Raw genomic sequence first — 23,925 nt, 5'->3', positions numbered from 1 at the left:
AGAAGTGTGTTCAGGGTCCACTGGGGGTGGGCACGAAGGAAAAAGGGCCAACTCTTTTTAAAACAATTTTATTGAAGTATAGTTGATTTACAGTGTTGTGTTAATTTCTGCTGTACAGCAAAGTGACTCAGTTATACGTACGTACATATATATATATATTTTTTTTTTTTTCAAAAAGAAAACAGATCCGTTATGGTTTATCACAGGATACTGAATATAGTTCCATGCTCTATACGGTAGGACGTTGTCGTTGAAGTTGTATACAGCTTGCATCTGCGAATCCCAGGCTCCCAGTCCTCTCCTCTCCTGTCTCCCCCGCTTTGGCAGTCACAGGTCTGTTCTCTGTGTGGTCTGTTTCTGTTTCAGACATGGGTGCATTTGTGTCATGTATTTTACGGTGTAGTTTTACTTATTTGACTGCCCCAGGTCTTAGCTCTGGCATCCAGACTCCTCAGTTGCAGCATGTGGGATCTAGTTCCATGACCAGGGATCCAACCCAGGCCCCCTGCATTGGGAGAGTGGAGTTTTAGCCCCTGGATCACCAGGGGAGTCCCTGTGTCCTATTTTAGATTCCATATGTAAGTGATATCATATGATATGCGCCTTCCCCAACCCTGATCCAGGCCCTGGGGATGTTGATGTGCTCCTGGACTCGGCAGCCTGAACAGTGACCTGAGCACAGGTGCTGTTCCTTTTCCCCAGCCTGCTCTAGGGCACCAGCTAGAACTGAGTGGAAGGTTTGAGGCTGGAGACCTTTCAGGAAGCAGGCACCCATCTCTCAGGGGTGGGTCTTCATATCCTCCCTACAGGCCCCTGGGACCGCTAAAAAAGGGGCTCAAGGTCACACCAGTATTTCTGTGGAGCATCTTAGGCAGGTGCCCAGTTCCATGGGGCCTTTAGAATCTGAAGGTTTGGCTGTCTTTATTTTTTCTGCTAGACCCAGTGTTTTTAATAAAAATCGCAGTAAAATATATGTAACATAAAATTGACCACCTTTTAAGTGCACAGTTTAGTAATGTTAAGCACATTTGTATTGTTGTCCAACCATCACCACCATCCATCTCCACAACTCTTTTCTATTTTGCAAAACTGAAATTATAACCATTAAACACCCCCCACCCCAGCCCATCCTCCCCTCAGCTCCTGGCAACCACCATTTTGCTTTCTGTCTTTGTGAATTAGACTGCTCTAAATACCTCAAATAGATGGAATCATACAGAATTTGTACTGTTGTGACTGGTTTATTTCACTTAGTATAATATGCTCAAGGTTCATCCAGACTATGGCTTGAGTTGACTGTCTTTCCATCCTTCTTCTATAAATTCATTCAGTACATAGGTTCTGCTTCTCTTTTTTTCTTAAATTGTCTTCAGGAAAATTGTGCTGAGAAAACTCAAAAAGAAAATGAGAGTATCTATTGAAGATGCTTTCTGATTCAGGTGGACATTGAAGGGAGGGACCCAGATGGTTTCTCTCAAATTAGGAAGCCATCCAGGATTAGTAGATGGTGAATATAGGAAAAATAAAAAAAATTCAAATAGAAGAATGGACAGTTCACCAAGGAAAGCCTGAAAAGAATGTGAATGATTACACAGAACTAATTTGTTTCAGAATAACACACTATAAAAGACAGCCTTCTGAGATTCCCCTGGTGGTCCAGTGGTTAAGAATCTGCCTACCAATGCAGGGGTCACGGGTTCAATCCCTGGTCCAGAAAAATCCCACACGCCTCGGAGCAGCTGAGCCGGTGAGCCACAATTACGGAACCTGGGCTCTAGAGCCTGTTCTCTGCAACAAGAGAAGGCACCACAGTGAGAAGCCTGAGCACTGCAACCAGAGAGTAGCCCCTGCTCACCACAACTGGAGAAAGTCCCCATGTAGCAATGAAGACTCAGTGCAGCAAAAAAAAAAAAAAAAAAAAAGCCCTCTGCAGGATCTGGGGGAAGCCAGTGGGAATTAACACTTGGGAACAGGGGGGTTGGTTTTGACTGGTTCCCCGATTGCTCGTTATGTGGTGCACAAATTGGTCTTTGGCCAACTTTAATATCTCCCTTCATTTCCATGGCTTCTGTCAAGAAGTCAGGCATACCCTCATTAACTCACAGACTCCTTTGTAATTAAACTCAGGCATATACTCATTAGCTTATTACACTTTTGAATTAAAATTCCTTATGGGATACAGTGGATTTTATAAAATAAGCCTTTTACTCACAGTGTCTTGCCTTGAGTGAGCACTGCTTAAGCAGTGAATGATTGAACTCACTTTCACCAGCAGGGCCCCGTTAAGTAGGCCACCTCGAGGCTTCCACAGAACAACGTGCATAATAAAATTTGTACTCAATTCAATTTGTAACTCAGTTCTGCTAACAGATGGCCTTTATTCACATGATAATGTCTGTAGTCATTTAGGCCTTTAGCCTCCTAGAATTCCCCTGCTTCTCCAAATAGGGTCCTTGGAGACATAACAGGGTTTAAAATGCAGATTCCTGGGTCCAAGCCCAGACTGACAGATTCAGAATCTTAGGGTAGTGGGGCAGGAATCTGCTTTTTAATAAAGAGCCTCACACATTTGTGATAAATTTAAAAGAGGTTGAGTTCATCAGAATGAAAGTTTAAGTTCAGTGGAAAACTTCTACTTGATGCTCACCTGTCGCAGTAACACAAAATAGCCTTCTTCAAATCCAAGACAAGGAGGGTTAGAGAGTTTACACAGTTCTGCCTCCCTGTAACTCCACTGTCTCAGATCCATGGTCTGGACTGACTTGACACGGAATAGGTTTCGTCTCTTCTCCATATCACAATTGTCCTCCATCACTTAAGGTGTTTTCTCTGGTCCCGAACCCATTTGAAGGACCTTGCTACTGCTAAGTCACTTCAGTCGTGTCCGACTCTGTGCGACCCCATAGACGGCAGCCCACCAGGCTCCCCTGTCCCTGGGATTCTCCAGGCAAGAACACTGGAGTGGGCTGCCATTTCCTTCTCCGTGTTCAGTCTGTTTTTCCTCATAAGCTACCAGCATGCAGAGAGCAAAAAGAAGAGGCTGCCAGACATGCCTGCACCACCCACTAACCTTAAGGCCCTGAAATGGAATGTTTCCAGGACTAATTTATAACCAGTGAATTATAACTTCGGCACTGAAGTGCCACTGCTGCTGCTGCTGCTGCTAAGTCACTTCAGTCGTGTCCGACTCTGTGCGACCCCATTAGACGGCAGCCCACCAGGCCCCGCCATCCCTGGGATTCTCCAGACAAGAACCACAGATCAGATCAGATCAGATCAGTTGCTCAGTTGTGTCCGACTCTTTGTGACCCCATGAATCGCAGCACGCCAGGCCTCCCTGTCCATCACCAACTCCTGGAGTTCACCCAGACTCATGTCCATCGAGTCAGTGATGCCATCCAGCCATCTCATCCTCTGTCGTCCCCTTCTCCTACTGCCCCCAATCCCTCCCAGCATCAGAGTCTTTTCCAATGAGTCAACTCTTCGCATGAGGTGGCCAAAGTACTGGAGTTTCAGCTTTAGCATCATTTCTTCCAAAGAAATCCCAGGGCTGATCTCCTTCAGAATGGACTGGTTGGATCTCCTTGCAGTCCAAGGGACTCTCAAGAGTCTTCTCCAACACCACAGTTCAAAAGCATCAATTCTTCGGCACTCAGCCTTCTTCACAGTCTAACTCTCACATCCATACATGACCACAGGAAAAACCATAGCCTTGACTAGACGGACCTTTGTTGGCAAAGTAATGTCTCTGCTTTTGAACATGCTATCTAGGTTGGTCATAACTTTCCTTCCAAGGAGTAAGCGTCTTTTAATTTCATGGCTGCAGTCACCATCTGTAGTGATTTTGGAGCCCAGAAAAATAAAGTCTGACACTGTTTCCACTGTTTCCCCATCTATTTCCCATGAAGTGGTGGGACCGGATGCCATGATCTTCGTTTTCTGAATGTTGAGCTTTAAGCCAACTTTTTCACTCCCCACTTTCACTTTCATCAAGAGGCTTTTTAGTTCCTCTTCACTTTCTGCCATAAGGGTGGTGTCATCTGCATATCAGAGGTTATTGATATTTCTCCCGGCAATCTTGATTCCAGCTTGTGCTTCTTCCAGCCCAGCATTTCTCATGATGTACTCTGCATAGAAGTTAAATAAACAGGGTGACAATATACAGCCTTGACGAACTCATTTTCCCATTTGGAACCAGTCTGTTGTTCCATGTCCAGTTCTAACTGTTGCTTCCTGACCTGCATACAAATTTCTCAAGAGGCAGGTCAGGTGGTCTGGTATTCCCATCTCTTTCAGAATTTTCCACAGTTTATTGTGATCCACACAGTCAAAGGCTTTGGCATAGTCAATAAAGCAGAAATAGATGTTTTTCTGGAACTCTCTTGCTTTTTCTATGATCCAGTGGATGTTGGCAATTTTATCTCTGGTTCCTCTGCCTTTTCTAAAACCAGCTTGAACATCAGGAAGTTCACGGTTCACGTATTGCTGAAGCCTGGCTTGGAGAATTTTGAGCATTTCTTTACTAGCGTGTGAAATGAGTGCAATTGTGCGGTAGTTTGAGCATTCTTTGGAATTGCCTTTCTTTGGGATTGGAATGAACACTGACCTTTTCCAGTCCTGTGGCCACTGCTGAGTTTTCCAAATTTGCTGGCATATTAAGTGCAGCACTTTCACAGCATCATCTTTCAGGATTTGAAATAGCTCAACTGGAATTCCATCACCTCCACTAGCTTTGTTCGTAGTGACGCTTTCTAAGGCCCACTTGACTTTACATTCCAGGGTGTCTGTCTCTAGGTCAGTGATCACACCATCATGATTATCTGGGTCGTGAAGATCTGTTTTGTACAGTTCTTCTGTGTATTCTTGCCATCTCTTCTTAATATCTTCTGCTTCTGTTAGGTCCATACCATTTCTGTCACAGCCCGTCTTTAAAAGGCTTCCCGGGGTTGCGCTGCTGCCCCCTTCCGGCCCTGGGAAGTACTTCAGGATGTTGAAGCCGGTGGCGGGGTTGTGCTCTCCGCACGTGGAGGGTGGAAACAGAGATAAACCTCTCCCTCCCAGGGAGAAGCCAGGAGTTGCTGTCCTGCTGCGGGAGAGAAATCTGAGATGAGAGACAGAGAAAGGAAGCGTGTGGCACGGAGATGGGACCCGCAGGTGAAGAGAAGTCCATCAGGTGTAGACTTGGACCAACCACCCCGACCCCACAGTGGCCAAGGTCAGCCTGGTCCTGGATCTGGCTCTTTGATATCAGCTCAAAAGGTGAGTGGAGACAGCGCAGTGCAGCCTTTCAAGTTGGAGAGAGAATCCTAGCAGATGGTTTCTCAGAATTGTTCAGGGGAAGATGACAATGTGCTGATTTGTGCTTCCTGGAAAGAAAATGACTACAATGTGAAAGTGCTGTTTCTTAATTGTGTGGAGAGAAAGGGAAACTTAATCTTCATGGAGTCTAAGGAGAATGGGTTTTCCCATGGAAAAGAATGGTCGTAAAGGAACAGTGAACTTCAGGGTGAGAGCAAGTTGTGCTGGGTTCTTAGAAACAGTTTGGTAACTACTGGGCAGTGAAGATAGAGGCCCTATGGGGTCTCTGAGCAGGTGACTTGGACATGGTCGTGATAAAAGTGTGTGTAGAGCTCTGAGGATGGACATTTTCCATTTCATAGGGACCAAACACTGAAGGACTCCTAGGGAAGTGGTGGGTCACTCTGGCACACAGTAGGTTTGCAGTTACCTCCACGGAACTCATGCAGGATGGAATGGTTAGGAGGGGAAATGGAGAAGATACATAAAGAGCTATAGATAATAAAGGATTTGTGTCCTGAGCACCCAAAACATCTGTAGGAAATATTCAACAATTCAGGTTAACATCTGTCTTTGGAGGAACAGGTATGGAGGTGGTTAAGGTTTAACATTTAATGTTATTCAAAACCAGGCCAAATTGAGCTGAGTTTCCACTCACCTCTAATTTAGGTAAACAGCCTAATTTACCAAGTCAGTTAATGAAAACCACAATCACCGAGTCAAAAATGTGCCCAGGTTGGGGCTCTGAAGTGAACATCAGTAATGCTGAATACTGTTGAAGTGCTAGATGTTAAGAAAAACTTAGGCACCTCTAGATACAGGTTCACTGTTAAGAAACAAATGTCAGCTTAAAAAAAAAAAAAAAGGCACAACGTGAGAGTTGAGAGTTAAGTTTTATTTGGGGCACAGTGAGGACTGCAACCCAGGAGACAGAGTCTCAGATAGCTCTGGGTGAAAGAAAGTGAAAGTGTTAGTTGCTCTGTCCTGTCCGACTCTGCGAGTCCACAGACCATAGCCCACCAGGCTCCTCCGTCCATGGACTTCTCCAGGCAAAAATACTGGAGTGGGTTGCCATGCCCTTCTCCAGGGGATCTTCCTGACCCAGGGATCGAACCCAGGTCTCCTGCATTGCAGGTAGATTCTTTACCGTTTGAGCTACCCAGGAAGCGAGAGAGCTCTGAGAGACTGCTCCAGAGATAGTGGTGGAAGGTCAGTATACATGTAATTTGGTGAAGGGGGAGTACATGCAGTCAAGCACATTTTTTCCAAAAGTTTCTTCTAGTCTCGTGAAACTTTTGTTAGCCACAAGGAACAGTCATCACCATGAAGATACGAGGAGACACAAGAATTAGGATCGGCCCCTGAAAATATTTAACTATCTGAAGACTTGTCTTGCCAGTACTTCCTCAAGTATAGTTTTGCCTCATTTCTGCTCTCCACCCTGGCCTCCTCTCGGGGTGTTGAAGGTCAGCAGCACGTGATCTCATCCCTGTAGAGGCAGATGGCAGGGTCCAATGGCAGGTGCCCATTTGTAATCAACACAAACCAGAGGTTTAAAATAAAGTAGTATTTTATAAATCTGAATACTGAAACGGTAAATGTTAGTTATAAAAACTTGTAATTATTGGCATTTTAGACTAGATTCTTTGTTGTTGGGGGGCTGCCCCATTCTTTGCAGGATATTTAGTGACATCCCTGGTCTCCATCCACGAGTCACTAGCCACCATCCTCACCCCAGTGAGGACAATCAAAAATGCCTCCAGACATTGCCAGACATCCCCTGGGAGGCAGAATTACCCTTGGTTGGTTACCACTGAGATACAACAACTGGACTGAAAAATGAAAGTGTGTTAAGAATGTTGTTTGGTGACTATTACCAATTACTTTTCTATTATCAATTAATACCCTTTATCATCACTGGACTTCTAGGGGAAGACACGGCAGGGGCTGTTATCACTACTCTTACTGATGCAGAAGCAAATGAGAGACAAACAGTCCTACCACTCGGACACAAGTCACTGTTGATTCCCACTGGAGAGAAGGGGCTTACCCAGCCCACTCCGGAAGTCACTTCCTATGTCAGATTTCTACCAAATAGGGAAACTTTCTACCAAACAAGAAACATATTAATTTTCTTAGTACTTAGAAAGCTTAGAGCTTGCTTAAAATGGTCCTTACCACCCTTATTAGCATGGATCTATCTGAGCATCTCCTGTGTATGAGGGATCCACCCTCTCTTAGAAGAGCTTCCATTTGAAAGGCCAGGGGAGCGTGTGATTGAGTTTTGCATGTTCCTACTGTACTAGTGGATGGATCTTCATAGCATATTTTTGTTTGTTTGCTTTTTACCTTTTGACCTCCTTCACCTATTTCTCATTTCCAGAGCCTACCTCTCTCCCACAGTCATCAATCTGTTCTCAGTGTCTGTGAGCTTCTGGGTTTTTTGTTTGTTTGTTTGATATTCCACATATAAGAGATCATACTTGTCTCTCTCTGTTTGACTGATTTCACTTAACATAATGCCCTTGAAGTCCATCCATGTTTTCACACATGGAAAGATTTCCTTCTTTTTATGGCTGAATAATATTCTGATGTACATATACCACAATTTCTTTATCCACTCGCCCATTGATAGACTTTGTTTCCGTATCTTGGCTATTATAAATAATGCTACAGTGAAATTGGGGGTGCACATGTATTTTTTGAGTTAGTGTTTTTGTTTTCTTTGGATAAATACCCAGAAGTGGAATTGCTGGATCCTATGGTATTTCTATTTTTAATTTTTTGAGGGCACTCCATACTGTTTTCCACACTGGTTCCACCAACTTATGTTCCAGCCAGCAGTGTGTGAGAAGTTCCTTTTCTCCACATCCTGGCTAGTACTTGTTATTTCTTGTCTTTTTGATAATAACCATTCACACAGGTGTGAGGTGATATCTCATTGTGGTTTTCATTTTCATTTTCCTGACAGTCAATGATGTTGCACATCTTTCCGTGTACCTGTTGGCCATCTGCGTGTCTTCTTTGAAACATGCCTATTCACAACCTCCCACTTTTTAATCAGGTTGCTTTTTGCTGTTAAACTGTATGAATTATTTCTGTATTTTGTTTTTGTTTTTTTGGCCGCACTGTGTGGCATGCGTTTCCCTAGTGGCTCAGCTGGTAAAGAATCTGCCTGCAATGTGGGAGACCTGGGTTTGATCCCTGGGTTGGGAAGACCTCCTGGAGAAGGGAATGGCTACCCACTCCAGTATTCTGGCCTGGAGAATTCCTTGGACTGTTTAGTCCATGGGGTTGTAAAGAGTCGGACACGACTGAGAGACTTTCACTTTCACTTTTGTGCAGCATGCAGGATCTGAGTTTCCCCGAACAGGGATCGAACCTGCTGCCCCTGCAGTGGAAGTGTGGAGTCTTAACCACTGGACCACCAGGGAAGTCCCTTGAATGTTTTAAATTATAGAAGCAAACCTGCTCCTGGATAAAAAGGTGAAGCAGTGTTAGGTTATAAAGTAGAAGCAAACAAGCTTTGCACACCCGCCTCCACTGCTTCCTCTGCCCCGCCCCGGGGTCCTGCTGTGGCTGCTTCCGCCGCTGGAAATGGTTACTGACCACGGCTCACTGGTGTGCTCTGTCTTTTCCTACGCGTGTATGTCACGTGGGGACAGTTTTCCATGAATGGGATTGCGCTGGACACGTTCCCCTGCCCGCTCTGCTTGTCATCACCCTCCAAAGAAGTGGCACTTTTCACATTCCCACCGACGATGCACTGAGCTGTCTCCCTCTCCCCTCACTAGAATCCTAAACTGTTTCCTCGTCTTGCCGATCCGATACGTGAAAGCTGATACTCATGGTTGTTTTAATTAACATTTCGTTCCTATCATTGTGTGACGCTGAACATCACTTACGAAGTCTGTTGTCCAGCATTTGCAGCCTTGCGTGGGAACGCCATCTCTTTCTAGCTTGGGGTCAGAGCTCAGTTCCCATGTAGAGCCTTCTGTCTCCCAGGGAACATTCTTTAAGGTGTGACAGAAGTAGCAACACATCAGTCTTTTTTACTTCTCATCCGTCTTGCCAGTTTATAAAGTAAAGGGCTTACTGGAATGAGAATGGCCTCATTTATAAGATGGATCTCATACCTGGTGTTGGCTTGTCTCATTGGGTCTGATGTTATAACCAGTAAAGATATCACTGGTTTTCCAAATGGATGTTTCTACCATTATTTTCAGTTAGTGACTAAAGAAAGCAGTCAAGTAAGTATAAAATAAATAAGGTACAAGGATGTAATGTACAGCACAGGAAATAGAACCCATATTCTATAACTTTAAATGGAGTATAATTTATAAAAATACTAAATCATTATGTTGTATAACTGAAGCTAATCTAACATTGTAAATCAACTGTGCTTCAATTAAAAAAAGAAGCACACGTAATCACACACACACACACACACAAGAAAGCAGTTAACTTGGGATATTTAAATTTTTAAAAATCTCTCTGCATCCCTACATTGTTTTTCATTTTTTCTTCAAGGTTCACAGACTAAAGCATGTGCCTCTTAGCCTACTTAGTGGCCCACATGCAAATATGTGTCTTGTTATAATGTAACACAGACAAATACACATGGCTTCCACTGGAATAGCTTGGGCTGTAGGTATACTAGGAACGGTTCACATGTTGTTTTAATGGAAATTTACACATTGTGGCAGGTTTCCCACGTGGCACAGTAGTAAAGAATCTGCTTGCCAACACAGGAGACGCAAGAGACGTGGGTTTGATCCACGGGTCAGAAAGATCCCCTGGAGGAGGAAATGGCAACCCACTTCGGTATTCTTGCCTGGCGAATCCTATGGACAGAGGAGCCTGATGGACTACAGTCCATGGGGTCGCAAAGAGTTGGACGCAACTGAGCGACTGAACAGTGGCACCCCACTCCAGTACTCTTGCCTGGAAAATCCCATGGATGGAGGAGCCTGGTAGGCTGCAGTCCATGGAATCACTAGAGTCGGACACGACTGCGCAACTTCACTTTCACTTTTCACTTTCATGCATTGGAGAAGGAAATGGCAACCCACTCCAGTGTTCTTGCCTAGAGAATCCCAGGGACGGGGGAGCCTGGTGGGCTGCTGTCTATGGGGTCGCACAGAGTCGGACACGACTGAAGTGACTTAGCAGCAGCAGCATCAGAGCGACTGAACACACACACACACATACATCTGTGGCAACTCTGCCACACAAATAGGAACAGTTTACGCTTATTTCTCCTCCCTCTGTTATTTCCCTTCTATGATGTAAGAGGAAGGTGTTGGCTAGATGCAAAGTCCACACCAACCCCTGAGAAGGAAATCCCACCAGCTTCTCAGGGGTATTCCCATGCTGCTCCCTGGTACCCGGGGCCTGTGCTATGAAGTTCACCAGTCCTAAACCTCCGGAGGACTGTCTGAGGGCAGGGGTGCCGCCCATCAGGAGCTGAGGCAGAAAGAGAGGTGTGCAGGGGTTAGGGATGTGTTCTGTAATGTTTCTGGGGACATGGGGAGTGGGGTTCTCTCCCCCAGACACCCCAGAAGATGATGAGATTCAGAGCAAGCTCTTTGGCATAAAGGGGGACATACCAGTTCTTCACCTCGAAGAGTGAGGTTAGGAAAGACCCTTAGAAGCCCTGAATTGTGTTAGTCACTCAGTCATGTCCAACTCATTGTGATCTCACAGACTGTAGCCCTCCAGGCTTCTCTGTCCATGGAATTTTCCAGGCAAGAATACTGGAGTGGGTTGCCATTTCCTTCTCCAGGGATCTTCCTGACCCACGGATCAAACCTGGCTCCTGAATTGCAGGCAGATTCTTGGCTGCCATGCGGGACCAAACCTCCTCCTGCCCTTTGGGATAGTTGAGTTCATCCTTGGATACAGGACAGTTGTTTTTCTAGATGGAGTTTTAGTGGTTTAGTTTACATGGCACGCTTGCGGTAATTGACCTCAACAGGTGTGAAAGGGAAAGTGAAAGTCGCTCAGTTGTGTCCGACTCTTTGTGACCTCATGGACTATACAGTCCATGGAATTCTCCAGGCCAGAATACTGTAGTGGGTTGCCATGCCTTCCTCCAGGGGATCTTCCCAACCCAGGGGTCAAACCCAGGTCTCCCGCATTGCAGGTGGATTCTTTACCAGCTGAGCCACAAGGGAAGCCCCAACAAGTGTGGACACCAACAAAAAAGTCTAATTCATTCAGTTGCCAGTTGTCCACGACTGGGGACCCCCTCTCTGTTTGACAGAGGTGTGCCCCTGGCAAGCCACGTGAGGCCGGCAGTCTGGTCTAGCTTCATGTCTGTCGGTGAAAAGCAGGTCAGTGATGGAGAGGAGGCTGCTGTTCCCGATTCTCTGTGTGTCGGGGCACCAAGGTGACAGTTTTTGCAAGGACATTGTGGAAAGGGTGAAGCCTCGTGATGTTTGCATAGCAGTTCGCAGGATCGTGCATTAGATGTATATTGAAGACCTACTAGGTGTCGCACACATGTCTTCCATGGTTGCTGCCCGAAAGGCAGGAGGAGGCAGATCTGCCCGTGCTCACTGGGACTCCCCCAGCACTGCCTTCCGCGGACAGAGTATATGGCCCCCTCGTGCTCTGCTCTGATGCCTGTCTTCTCCACACTGTGGGAGCTAGCTCTGGTCGAGTGAGGGCAAACCTGTCAAGCTTGTTGGAGCTGATGACCCCTGAGTTCTCATCTAGCTGTGTGACCTTGAGCAAGTTCTTAACTCTTCTGATCCTCCATTTTCTCATCTGTGGAATGGGCACGATACTCCTTACCTGGTGAAACATGACCGCGCACCCCCAGCGCTGATAGGGAAGGTGTGCCCACCTCCTGCCGCTCTTGACTATCACCGGGAAGCCCTTCCTTTCTGGATTTCCTCCCCTTTCCTCCTGCCCTGGGATAAGGGGGAGAGACTGGGCTTGGAAGTCAAAGAGACCAGTTTTCAAATAGAGTCACAGAAGCCTCATTACAAATCCCAGTTCTACCACTCGGTAGCTAAGCGGCTTTGAGCCTGTGAACCATCTGACTCTCAGTTCTCTCTGTACCTTCTGGGGAGCTGGGGGATGACATGCAGTGATGTGAGGAAGACCCTGGCAGGGCGCTGGTGACTTGCCTCTGGTTCCAGGTGACCCGTCTCCCATCCCATGGACTCCGACTTGCTGCGGAGGGGCTCCTGTGGGTACCAAGGCAGGTTTGAGTGTGACGCGTCCGAGAAGCAAAGTGATAGGGAAGAGAAGCCCCGTATCTCATTGTAACCCCTGGAGCAGGAAGCGCTGGTGGGATCACCCTGCTGGTGTGTTGGCAGAGGATCAGCGCTGCCAGGGATGATCCTGCCAGCAGGTCCGCACTGAGCGGGCGGTGTGCGCTCCTCCTCCGTCTTCACTTCCGCCTCCATCTCTACACACACACACACCCCACCCGCTGTCACCGTCAGCACCCTCTGTACTCAGGTCCTTCCCCTCCAGAGAGCCAGCCGGGAGCATCCCCAAATGCTGCGCTACCAGCACTGAGGTCTTTTTAAAAAGCGTGTTTGCAAATGGAATGTTTCCAGGCAAGAGTATTGGAGTAGATTGTTATTTCCTCCTCCAAACCCAACATCTGACACTTGGCAGTAGCTCAGTAAATGATACCTTCCCTCCAGGCCCTGTGTCTTCCCAGCTGTGCATTTGCGGGCAAGCCTCTTAACCTCTCTGAGCCCGGTTCCCTCATCTGTGAAATGAAAGATGTTTCCGTCTGATCCTGGCTGACAAGGCCGCACCTGCAGGCTGACGGATGACAAAGCCGGCATCTGGAATCCAGCCTGACTGAGGTCACTGCAGCCACAGGTGACACACACGGAGGTAGTTAATGGGTGCTGAGGCGATCCTGCCACAGATTTTTCTAATAAATTCTGAATAAATTAGATTTGGTTCCCAGAACTTTGTTGGCAAGTAAGAACCATGCTGGGAGGTGTGGAGGAGGCACAGCATCAGTGCATTTCTAAAGTTGCCAGCAGTGGTGAGTTGCAGCTCTGAGAAGTGCCCTAGCCTTGAAGGATTGGAGGTGGGGGAGGGGGTCTGAGATCACGTGACTTGTTCGAGCCCAAAGTGAACACTGTGGGTGGTCTGTGCTTGGCTCAGGGCGGCCCTGGGCGGGCGGCTGGGGGCGCGGTGCCCCTACTTCTGCTCCTAACTGAGGAAACTTCAGCTTGTCATTGTGCACAGGATGTGTTTTCAACACAATGTGTTTGAAAACGTATGAGTGGATGGAGTCCCTGATACAACCAACGAGTCATGGCAGCAGAGCCAGGGGACACGCAGGGAGAGGGCGTGGGTTGGGGTAGCCTCGCACCCCACCCACTCTGTCTCCTTGCCAAACTGGATTTTCCCTTTCCTTCTCCAGGTGGGGCGCTTTGTATGCAGAGGGGCGGAGCCACATTGCAGAGGGCCCTGGCTTTTTGTCTTGACATTTGGGATATACTTGGAGACCTCGGGGCTCCTTGGAATGAAAGCATTGACCTCCAGGTGAGATGTCCGGTCTTGTTTATAACTGATGTCTGAATAAAGGCAACCTCGTGGGAAGTCTTCAGCGACTTATCTTAGAGCAATAATACTCAGAAACACCCTGAGCAGAGGGTCGAGTGGACTGAAGTATGGGTCAGGAAAGCAAGGGGATGGCGGATCGGTGCCTGGCAACCCTGACGTGCTGATAGCCACATCTGGCCACCAGCTCCTCACCTCCCTCTCCTCCAAGGACATCTCACTCACTGCTGCACCCCCAGCACCTCCAGTAGTGCCCAGCACACAGTAGGAGCACAGCGAGTGTCCCCTGAATGCCTGGATGGGTGAATGACCTACCAGCTCCTAATACAAGCTTCTCCTCTCGCTGATATGCCTGCCCTCACCCCCCATCTCACCCTCCTCAGGCACACCCTGACATTTTATTCCCCAGAACGGCTCTGGGTCCACAGCCCCCTTCACCTCTGGGCACGCCTACTGTGGGCTACAGTCCACAGCGTCCCAGAGAGTCAGACACAACCGAAGCGACTTAGCATGCACACAGGCCTAGCACTTGAGTGCTTTTCTGCTCCTTTCTTTCCTTTATCAGCACATCTCACTGGTGTTCAATTCCCTGCCCTGTCTGCATTTCGAGATCACCCTCCTGGCTGAACTACAGATCAACCTCCTCACTGGTCTCTCAGCCCCATCACCACCCCACTGGTCCAGGTTTTCCCAAATGATTTGACTTCATGTCACTTCACAGCTCCATGTCCTCCACTCCCTTTACCTTCCTAATCAAATGCAAATGCCCTGAGGTTGATTGGAAACATTCCCTGTTCTCAGGTCCTCGTTCTAGTTGTATCTCTCACTTATCTGTTGGAGGACCTATACTCAGCCAAATGGGGGCTTTGCCTCTCCCCAGAACCACCCTGAGCTTTTCTTCCCTGAATCTTTTCCTGTAGGATTTTCTTTTTGATTGCAAAGCCACTCTGCCTGTCAAAACCCTGCCCATTCATTCATTATCCAACGCCGCTACACCTCCTCCTGGAAGCATTCCTTGATTTCCTCAGGACCCCTCCCTCCTCTGGGCGCCTGTACCTCTTTGCACTCCCCTGGTGGCCCCTCTCACACACTGATTTGTATTGGCTCCTGGGTACCCATCTCATCTCCCTGATGGGGCGTGAGGTCTGTGCTGGTGAGTTAGTGGGGGGCTGTGGAACAGGCCAGGTGAGAGGACGATGCAGGTGTTGACATGGGGATAGAGAAGAGGGAAGAATGCAAAAAAATTAGGCCAAGAGAGAGTCTCTGGATGTACCAAGAGGACAGAAGTGGCACGGGTGACTGAGGATTTGGTGCCTTTAAAGATGCAAGGAAATGAGAGGGCAGTTTGGAAAGAGGACTTCGTTTATCCTCCTGAACTCTCTGCCAGTCGCTTCCAGGGTGTTTGGTAGCTGAGTGGAGTCCCCAGAAGGTGGTGTTGCAGACAAAACTGCCAGGTCCTGGTTGCAGTTTGCCCATTAAACAATTTAAGCCCGAGAGCAGGGGCTACGCTTGTTTTTCAAAGGCACCAGGTTCCAGAAATCCTGGACAGCAGACTGAGCCAGAAGCCACCCACTTGTCTTACCAAGATTCCCCCTTGGAAACATGCTTTGATACTTTTGGTCACGTATTTGGAGGGATAGCTGGTTGCTAACATCTTATTTTTTAAATTTTTAATTGGAGGATAATGATGTTTTATCGGTTTCTGCTGTACAACAAGTGAGGCCGCCGTAAGGATACATATATCCCCTTCCTCTTGATCCTGCCTCCCTCCCCGCTCCCACCCCACCCCTCTGGGTCATCTCAGAGCACCAGGCCGAGCGCCCTGTGTCCCACAGTAACTTCCCACGAGCTGTTTCACACGTGGCAGTGTATACACGTCAAAGCTACTCTCTCAATGTGTCCCACGCTCCTTCCCCCGCTGTGTCCAAGTCCGTTCTCGACATCTGCACCTCTATTCCTGCCCTGCAAATCGGTTCATCAGTACCGATTTTTCCTAGATTCCCTGAATATCTCAATTCTGATGTCCTCCTATCACCATTAATCCTGAGTTATCTTCTCTTTTAGGACTCTTGGTTGACTTAGCAGTTTCACTCAATTCTTTTAAACAGACTCGATGGAAACTCATTTTATCAGAAACCAGGATGTGGCACCCTGAGCCACATTGGAATTGGCGCTTAGTAAACTTGAAGGCATGGCGGTGTTCATTGGAGGCAGTCATTGCTGTCGGTGACCTGTCCTGGCCCAAGCAAAGTCAGTGGGAAACTCAGTCACTGTCTTAGAGGGTGTCCATCACCCCGATTGCTCTCCTGGGATGCAGGGGAATAGGGGCGGGCACCCCAATCCCTGGCTGTGGCTTGGGTGGTCCTTATTAGCACTGAGGGATAAAGAGGCCCCCGTGTGGGTTATGCTGGTCACTTCCCTCCCAGTGAAATCCCACAGCCCAGCGTGGCCCCAGCACCTCACACTTCCCTGAGCAAACAGGCTCGAAGGAAGACTGGGCTGAAGACTCTCCAGCCACTGCTTATAAAAAGGATGGGATGACGAGTGGACCGCCTGCTTCACAGTCCCCAGAGGAGTTGGTTGGAAGTGCAGATTCTCAGGTCACATTGGCAGAGATTCTGACTTCCTGGGTCCAGAGTGGCCAAAGGGAATCTGAGAATCACGTGTCCCAGGGTGAGAGCAGAAGTGAGCCTGAGTCCTTGGCGGTGGTGATGCAGAGGCTGGCGCCAATGAAGCCAGGCTGCGGATGCGCTCAGGAGTGAGGGTGGGTTTACTTGTCTCCCGTGGCGGCTGAGTCCCAGTCCACGGGACACACCAGGTCTCCCTCCTTCATCGTTTCTTCAGTTCTCTATTTGAACTCCGGGGCTGGGGGCAGGGGAGTGTCTGAGATAACAGGGAAGCCACATGCCTAACACAACTTAGCGGCTAAACAACACCCCTTCCATCATCATAGTGGAGGAGAATAATGGTGATGATGATAAGGGCCAACACTTACAGAGCATTTGTCGTGTAGCAGACTCTGTGTTAGGTGCTTTACGTGCCTTATGACATTTAATCATCTTAACAAGTCTCCTAGGAGAGTCTTATAATTATGCTCGTGCCTTAAGTGAGGACATGGAAGCCTCAGGGGTGAAGAGTTCAGCTATCAACGCTGGAGAGCGTGGAGTGGGCTGTGAGCCCCAGCCACACCCAGGGGGCAGGTCCTTATGCTCTCCTCTGGGTGGTCCTGAGGGATGTTCTTGCCCCAGCCCCCTCTCTCAGCCTTGCCCCAAGGCAGGAGGCTTGCGTGACAGGGGCTCCTGTGTCACTGAACACCTGGCTTACACGTGTGGCCAGGTGGCACCATCTGTCACAAGCTCGCAGAGCAGTGAAGGATCTTTTTAGGATGCTGATCACTTTATCATCCTGGTAACAAGCCCAAGGCCGGGAATAGAGATGGGATTTATCCACTTCCCGCTTTTCTATCAAGTATCAGCAACAAATTTCTTCCTCAACCCCCACTGTAAACCGGGAACTAAAACAGATACGGATAGATTAATGGCATTCTCCCTTTAATTTGCCACATGGCCAGCAGCGCTGTGTCCCTCGTGATCCACAGATCACCCCAGGACTTGCCAGGCTCAGCTGCAGAATGAAATCTCAGAGCATCTTGTTCAAAAAGCTGGGAAAAAACTGTTCAAGGTATTGAAAGAGAAAGCTTTTCCCTTTCTTCTGCAGCTCTTTGGATCTGTCATAGTATATTTCATTTGCTATTTAATGTCATTTTAAGTAAACAAAAAAGAAAATTTTTTACTAACAATTTTAAGTTAGTAGCATAGGAACTTCACTGGCAATCCAGTGGCTCAGACTCCATGATCCCAATGCAGGGGGCCCAGGTACAATCTCTGGTCAGGGAACTAGATCCCACATGCTGTAACAAATAAATAAGTATTTAAAAATAAAGTTAGTAGCATAAATTTTATCATTCACCTTAGTATTATATAATGACAGATTTTTGTGGGTTTTTTTTGGCTTTGGGGATCTTGGTTCCCTGACCAGGAATTAAATCCAGAATCCCAGCAATGAGAGCACTGAGTTCTAACCACTGGACTGCCAGAGAATTCCCTATAATGACAGTTTTAAGTGCAATTACAAGAGCATTTAATGCAGATGGAGAATCACCAAAATGACACTATTTGTGTTTCATAGCTCTTACATGTGTATGTATTTCGTTTTTACCAGAACAGTATAAATAATATCATATCAGATACTATGAGATATATGGGTTTCCCTGGTGGCTCAGACGGTAAAGAATCCGCCTGCAATGCAGGAGACCCGAGTTTGGTCCCTGGGTTGGGAAAATCCCTTGGAGAAGGGACTGGCAACCCACCCAGTATTTTTGCCTGGAGAATTCCATGGACAGAGGAACCTGGCGGGCTACAGACATGGCTGAGCAACTGACACTTAACACTACGGGATGTATAACCCATAAATAAATGGAAGGGAAGAAGACGACTTTGTGATGCAGATTCCTTAAGTGATAAAGCGAGTTGTCAGAGAACCTTACGCAGGGCAGGGAGGAGCCATCTGCAGTGGGTACAGGCGCCCAGGAAGCACAGGGTAGATCCTGCCTGGCTCTATGAATGCCAATGGCTCCTGGCATCCTGGCCCTGGCAAAGCAGCCGCTCATGAACTCCTTTTCTAGAAGCTGTCACTTTGGAGAGGTCGTGCAGGAAAGCTGGGCCTTGGAGTTGGCAGCCAGATCAGAAAAGACATTCAGCTGTCTCAGAGATGCAAGTCCTGGCTTGAACTCCTGCCTCTGGTGTGGAAGCCCCGCCAAGTGAAGACCTCCTCCTACCCCCTGCCGTCATCTGCTGTCTTGATAGAAAGGGCAGATTTCATGCAACATGTAAGTAAACTGCAGTGGGAAGGAAAGGAGAGTCTCTGTGTTCTCACCCACACGCAGTCCTTCTCCTTACAGCCTGCTTTGTGTTTCTGCTTTTCACGTTCCTGGCACTGCTGCTGTCCATGGCCTTCACAGGTGAGCTGCTGGATGCCCTCGGTCAGCCAGGGGATGATGGTGCTTCATCTTTAAACAGAAAATGTTTGATGGGAAGGTCCTGGCAGTCCAGTGGTTAGGACTCAGTGCTTTTACTGCCATGGCCCGGGCTTCGGGCCCCAGTCGGGGAACTAAGATCCCACAAGCCACATGGCACAGTCAGAAAGCAAAACGAAACAAAAACCCCAAAATGTGTGCTAGGAAGAGCTGATGATTTTCGGACACACATTCAGTTCAGTTCAGTTCAGTTGCTCAATCGTATCTGATTCTTTGCAACCCCATGAACCGCAGCATGCCAGGCCTCCTTGTCCATCACCAACTCCCAGAGTTCACCCAAACTCATGTCCACTGAGTTGGTGATGCTATCCAACCACCTCATCCTCTGTTGTCCCCTTCTCCTCCTGCCCTCAATCTTTCCCAGCATCAGGGTCTTTTCAGATGAGGCAGCCCTTCGCGTCAGGTGGCCAAAGTATTGGAGTTTCAGCTTCAACATCAGTCCTTCCAACGAACACCCAGGACTGATCTCCCTTAGGATGGACTGGTTGGATCTCCTTGCAGTCCAAGGGACACTCAAGAGCATATTTGTCATGCAGAATTTCTTGCTGAACATTTTGAAAGGACAGAGTGCCAGACCCTGCCCTGGGGAACACTGAGGACAGATATCTGCTTTGTAAAATCTGTTTAGATGGTTCCTGTGTCTCTTGCCCAGGTTGGGGGTCACTGGACCAGAGGTTTCCCTTCCCAGTCCCTATGCCTCTACGTGGAGCCCTGTGAAAAGACGAATCTCAGGCTGTGGTCGTCGTCAGCACTCCATGCGTTCTTTTACTGAATGAACACATAAACATTTCCATTAAATGATCTCAGTTACTCAGAAGTTTGAACTGTGAGGAAAGGTTGAGGAAGTGGGAGGGTTCAATCCCTGGGTCGGGAAGCTCCCTGGAGAAGGAAATGGCAGCCCATTCCAGTATTCTTGCCTGGGAAATCCCATGGACAGAGGAGCCTGGCGGGCTACAATCTATGAAATCATGAAGAGTCAGGCATGACTGAGCGACTGAGCACACACGCATGCAGAGGCAATGGCTGCATATCATTGTGGATATGTCAAATGTCACCGAATTGTTCCCTTTAAAATGGTTCATTTTCTGTTACATGAATTTCATTTCAGCTTTTTTTTTTTGTTTACAAAAGCAACAATACAAAACAAGAAATGAATACAAAAATAGTACTCTTAGATTTGTATCAAGTGAAAGCTGACAGCTTGACAGGAAATAAAAGAACAAAATAAAATTTTCAAATTCAGACAGAACTCGTATAGCCAAGTAGTCTGGGGCCATTTAGTGTCAGGGCAAACAGTTCAGCCACTTCAACAGGCCCTGAAGTTGTCATTGTTATAGGACAGTTCGAAAATGAACATGTATTATATGGCTCTGCTTTAGCAAGAAGAGTTTATAAGGTATAAGATGTACCCTGCTTAAGAGTCCCCCGTAAGAAAATGTCCCATGCAAAATCTTTCAGTGAAAGACAGAGGTTTTTTATCAAGTCAAAAGGCTGCGATTCAGTTATCTAAACAGCAAACTGAAACAATTCACCTGCTAACATGACTGCATAAATGAGACAAGACCCCACAAAGCCAGTTGCCATAGAGGTTATGTTAAAATCACTACATCTACCACCAGAAGTGGGCATTGGGGAATTATTGCTTAATAGTTATAGACTTTCTGTTTGGGGGTGATGAACAAGTTTTGGAAATTGATAGTGGTGATATTTGCACAAGTTTGTGAATGTAATTAGTGCTACATTTAAAGTAGCCCCCCAAAATTGTATGATATATATTTTATCACAATAAAAATAGTAAAAATACTTTTTAAAATTTCCATAATATGCCCCCTGCAATCACTATATCTAGCAGTTCTACCAAATGTATTGGGGAGACTTCTAAAGCCTAAAGAGGGTAATTGTGATACTGCCGGTCAGACAAAATCCCGAGGTCCCAGGCAGCACACGAGGCACACGGGGGAGGAAAGATGCTTTTATTAAATTTATTAGGATCCTTTTAAGCCATCTGTGTGCTGATTGACTCTCCTGTGAGCAGCAGCTGTTTTTATTCATTAGCAGTGAGCAGGTATATCAGTCATTACTCATGTTCATTTCACAGCTGGGTTTTGAATGGAAAGGCAGTTCCTACCCAACAACGTTGGCATCCAGTATTTAAAGATCTTTGTGTGAAAAGGTTGTCTTGAGCCTTGGAAAATATTTCCATCTAATAATGTCTTCAGTTAAATTAGAGATGCCAAGAAAGGCAGGCCTCTGTAGGCTGATGACAGAGATACACACAATGTGTGTATCTGATTTTGCTCTGGGACCCTGAATTTGCAGGTCTCTGAATACCTAGAAATCTTTATTTATTTCAATGAAATAAGGTATAGTCATAAGAAAACGGTTTACTCCCTCTGTTTAAGTACCAAAGCCGTCATGGGAAATGAAAATGTCAAATCAAAGCTAAAACTTTAAATGTCATTAAATAGAAGTCTTTAGTTCTACAGTGAGAATCCACTTTCGTGGGTTCTGGTGACAAATGCATTGGTCAGAGTAACTTTATGCTGCAGGAACAAATCAATCCTGGAACCTCAGTGACTTAATACTACAAAAGTTTGTTTCTTTTTAAAAATTTTAATTTTAATTTTATACTGAATCAGTTCAGTTCAGTTACTCAGTCGTGTTCGACTCTGCAACACCATGAACCACAGCATGCCAGGCCTCCCTGTCCATCACCAACTCCTGGAGTCCACCCAAACCCGTGTCCATCGTGTCGGTGATGCCATCCAGCCATCTCATCCTCTGTCGTCCCCTTCTCCTCCTGCCCTCAATCTTTCCCAACATCAGGGTCTTTTCAAATGAGTCAGCTCTTCACATCAGGTGGCCAATGTATTGGAGTCTCAGCTTCAACATCAGTCCCTCCAGTGAACACCAGGACTGATCTTCTTTAGGATGGACTGGTTGGATTTTCTTGCAGTCCAAGGGACTCTCAAGAGTCTTCTCCAACACCACAGTTCAAAAGCATCAATTCTTCGGTGCTCAGCTTTCTTTATAGTCCAACTCTCACATCCATACATGACCACTGGACAAACCATAGCCTTGACTAGACGGACCTTTGTTGACAAAGTAATGTCTCTGCTTTTGAATATGCTGTCTAGGTTGGTCATAACTTTCCTTCCAAGGAGTAAGCGTCTTTTAATTTCATGGCTATGATCACCATCTGCAGTGATTTTGGATCCCAGAAAAATAAAGTCAGCCACTGTTCCCACTGTTTCCCCATCTGTTATACTGAATATAATTATATTAGTTTCAGGTGTATAGCGAAGTGATTCAGTTATACATATATCCATTCTTTTCAGGTTATTTTTTCATTTAGCTTATTACAGGATATGCAGTAGAGTTCCCTGTGCTGTACAGTAGGTCCTTGTTGATTATGAAGGTTTATTTCTTGTTTATGCAAATTCTGGTGTGGGTCAGGAGGCTTTCCAGGGCTTCCTCCAAGTGATGTGATGATGTCATGCTCTAAGCTGCTTCAGTCTTGAGCACTGACCATCTCAACCCACGGTTTCCAGTGGGTCAAAGCAGGGGAAGGATCAAAGCGAAGGATCATGAGTCAGTTTTTAAATGTTTTGGCCCCCAAATGTCCCACAGTCCTTTGGCTGAAATGAGTCTCCCAGCTCTGGATACCCACAAGGGGGCTGGGAAATGTGAGGGCCACGTACTGAGCCGTCAGTGCTTCTGCACAGCCAGAACGTGTGCTCAGACCCAGACTGAGGGTGATGGGCATTTCCTTCTAGTGTTTTAGAATATTTATTTCTATTTCATAATTTATTTGGTTGTGCTGGGCCTTAGTTGTGGCGTCTGGGATCTTCAGTTGCAACAGGTGGGCTCTAGTTCCCTGCTGCTGCTGCTGCTAAGTTGCTTCAGTCGTGTTCGACTCTGTTCGACCCCATAGATGGCAGCCCGCCAGGCTCCCCGTCCCTGGGATTCTCCAGGCAAGAACACTGGACTGGGTTGCCATTTCCTTCTCCAATGCGTGAAAGTGAAGTGGCTCAGTCATGTCTGACTCTTAGCGACCCCATGGACTGCAGCCTACCAGGCTCCTCCATCCATGGGATTTTCCAGGCAAGAGTACTGGAGTGGGGTGCCATTGGCTTCTCCAGCTAGTTCCCTGACCAGGGATCAAACCCAGGCCCCTGCATTGGGAGCATGGAGTCTTAGACACTGGACCACCAGGGAAGTCACTCTTATAGTTTAAATAATGCATCGTATTCAGTTCAGTTCAGTCACTCAGTCGTGTCCGACTCTTTGCGAGCCCGTGAACCGCAGCACGCCAGGCCTCTCTGTCCATCACCAACTCCTGGAGTTCACTCAGACTCACGTCCATCAAGTCAGTGATGCCATCCAGCCATCTCATCCTCTGTCGTCCCCTCCTCTTCCTGCCCTCAATCTTTGCCAGCATCAGGGTCTTTTCAAATGAGTTAGCTCTCCACATCAGGTGGCCAAAGTATTGGAGTTTCAGCTTCAACATCAGTCCCTCCAATTAACACCAGGACTGATCTCCTTTAGGATGGACTGGTTGGATCTCCTTGCAGTCCAAGGGACTCTCAAGAGTCTTCTCCAACACCACAGTTCGAAAGTATCAATTCTTCAGCACTCAGCTTTCTTCACAGTCCAACTCTCACATCCATACACGACCACTGGAAAAACCATAGCCTTGACTAGACAGACCTTTGTTAACAAAGTAACGTCTCTGCTTTTGAATATGCTATCTAGGTTGGTCATAACTTTCCTTTCAAGGAGTAAGCATCTTTTAATTTCATGGCTGCAGTCACCATCTGCAGTGGTTTTGGAGCTCAGAAAAATAAAGACAGCCACTGTTTCCACTGTTTTCCTATCTATTTCCCATGAAGTGATGGGACCGGATGCCGTGATCTTCGTTTTCTGAATGTTCGGCTTTAAGCCAACTTTTTCACTCTCCTCTTTCACTTTCATCAAGAGACTCTTTA

The 23,925-nt window shown here is 47.0% G+C and overlaps 1 long non-coding RNA gene across 2 annotated transcripts in view; it reads left to right on the top strand.

The window, feature by feature from the left end:
- Nucleotides 1-10,274: 10,274 nt before the first annotated feature.
- LOC133258269 (uncharacterized) overlaps nt 10,275-23,925 on the top strand; it is a 28,557-nt gene continuing 14,906 nt past the window's right edge. Inside the window, exons 1-4 of one of the 2 annotated variants that reach the window (XR_009739901.1) lie at nt 10,275-13,146; nt 13,703-13,824; nt 18,527-18,730; nt 18,803-18,862. This is a non-coding gene — a long non-coding RNA (uncharacterized LOC133258269). Of the gene's footprint in view, nt 13,147-13,702; nt 13,825-18,526; nt 18,731-18,787; nt 18,863-23,925 lie in introns of both variants that reach the window. The other variant, XR_009739902.1, reaches the window with a different exon arrangement.

Source organism: Bos javanicus, chromosome 12 (genome assembly GCF_032452875.1).
Source record: "Bos javanicus breed banteng chromosome 12, ARS-OSU_banteng_1.0, whole genome shotgun sequence".
NCBI lineage: Eukaryota > Metazoa > Chordata > Mammalia > Artiodactyla > Bovidae > Bos > Bos javanicus.
The sequence above is the reverse complement of the archived record's forward strand: the minus strand, read 5'-3'. Positions and strand labels throughout refer to the sequence as shown.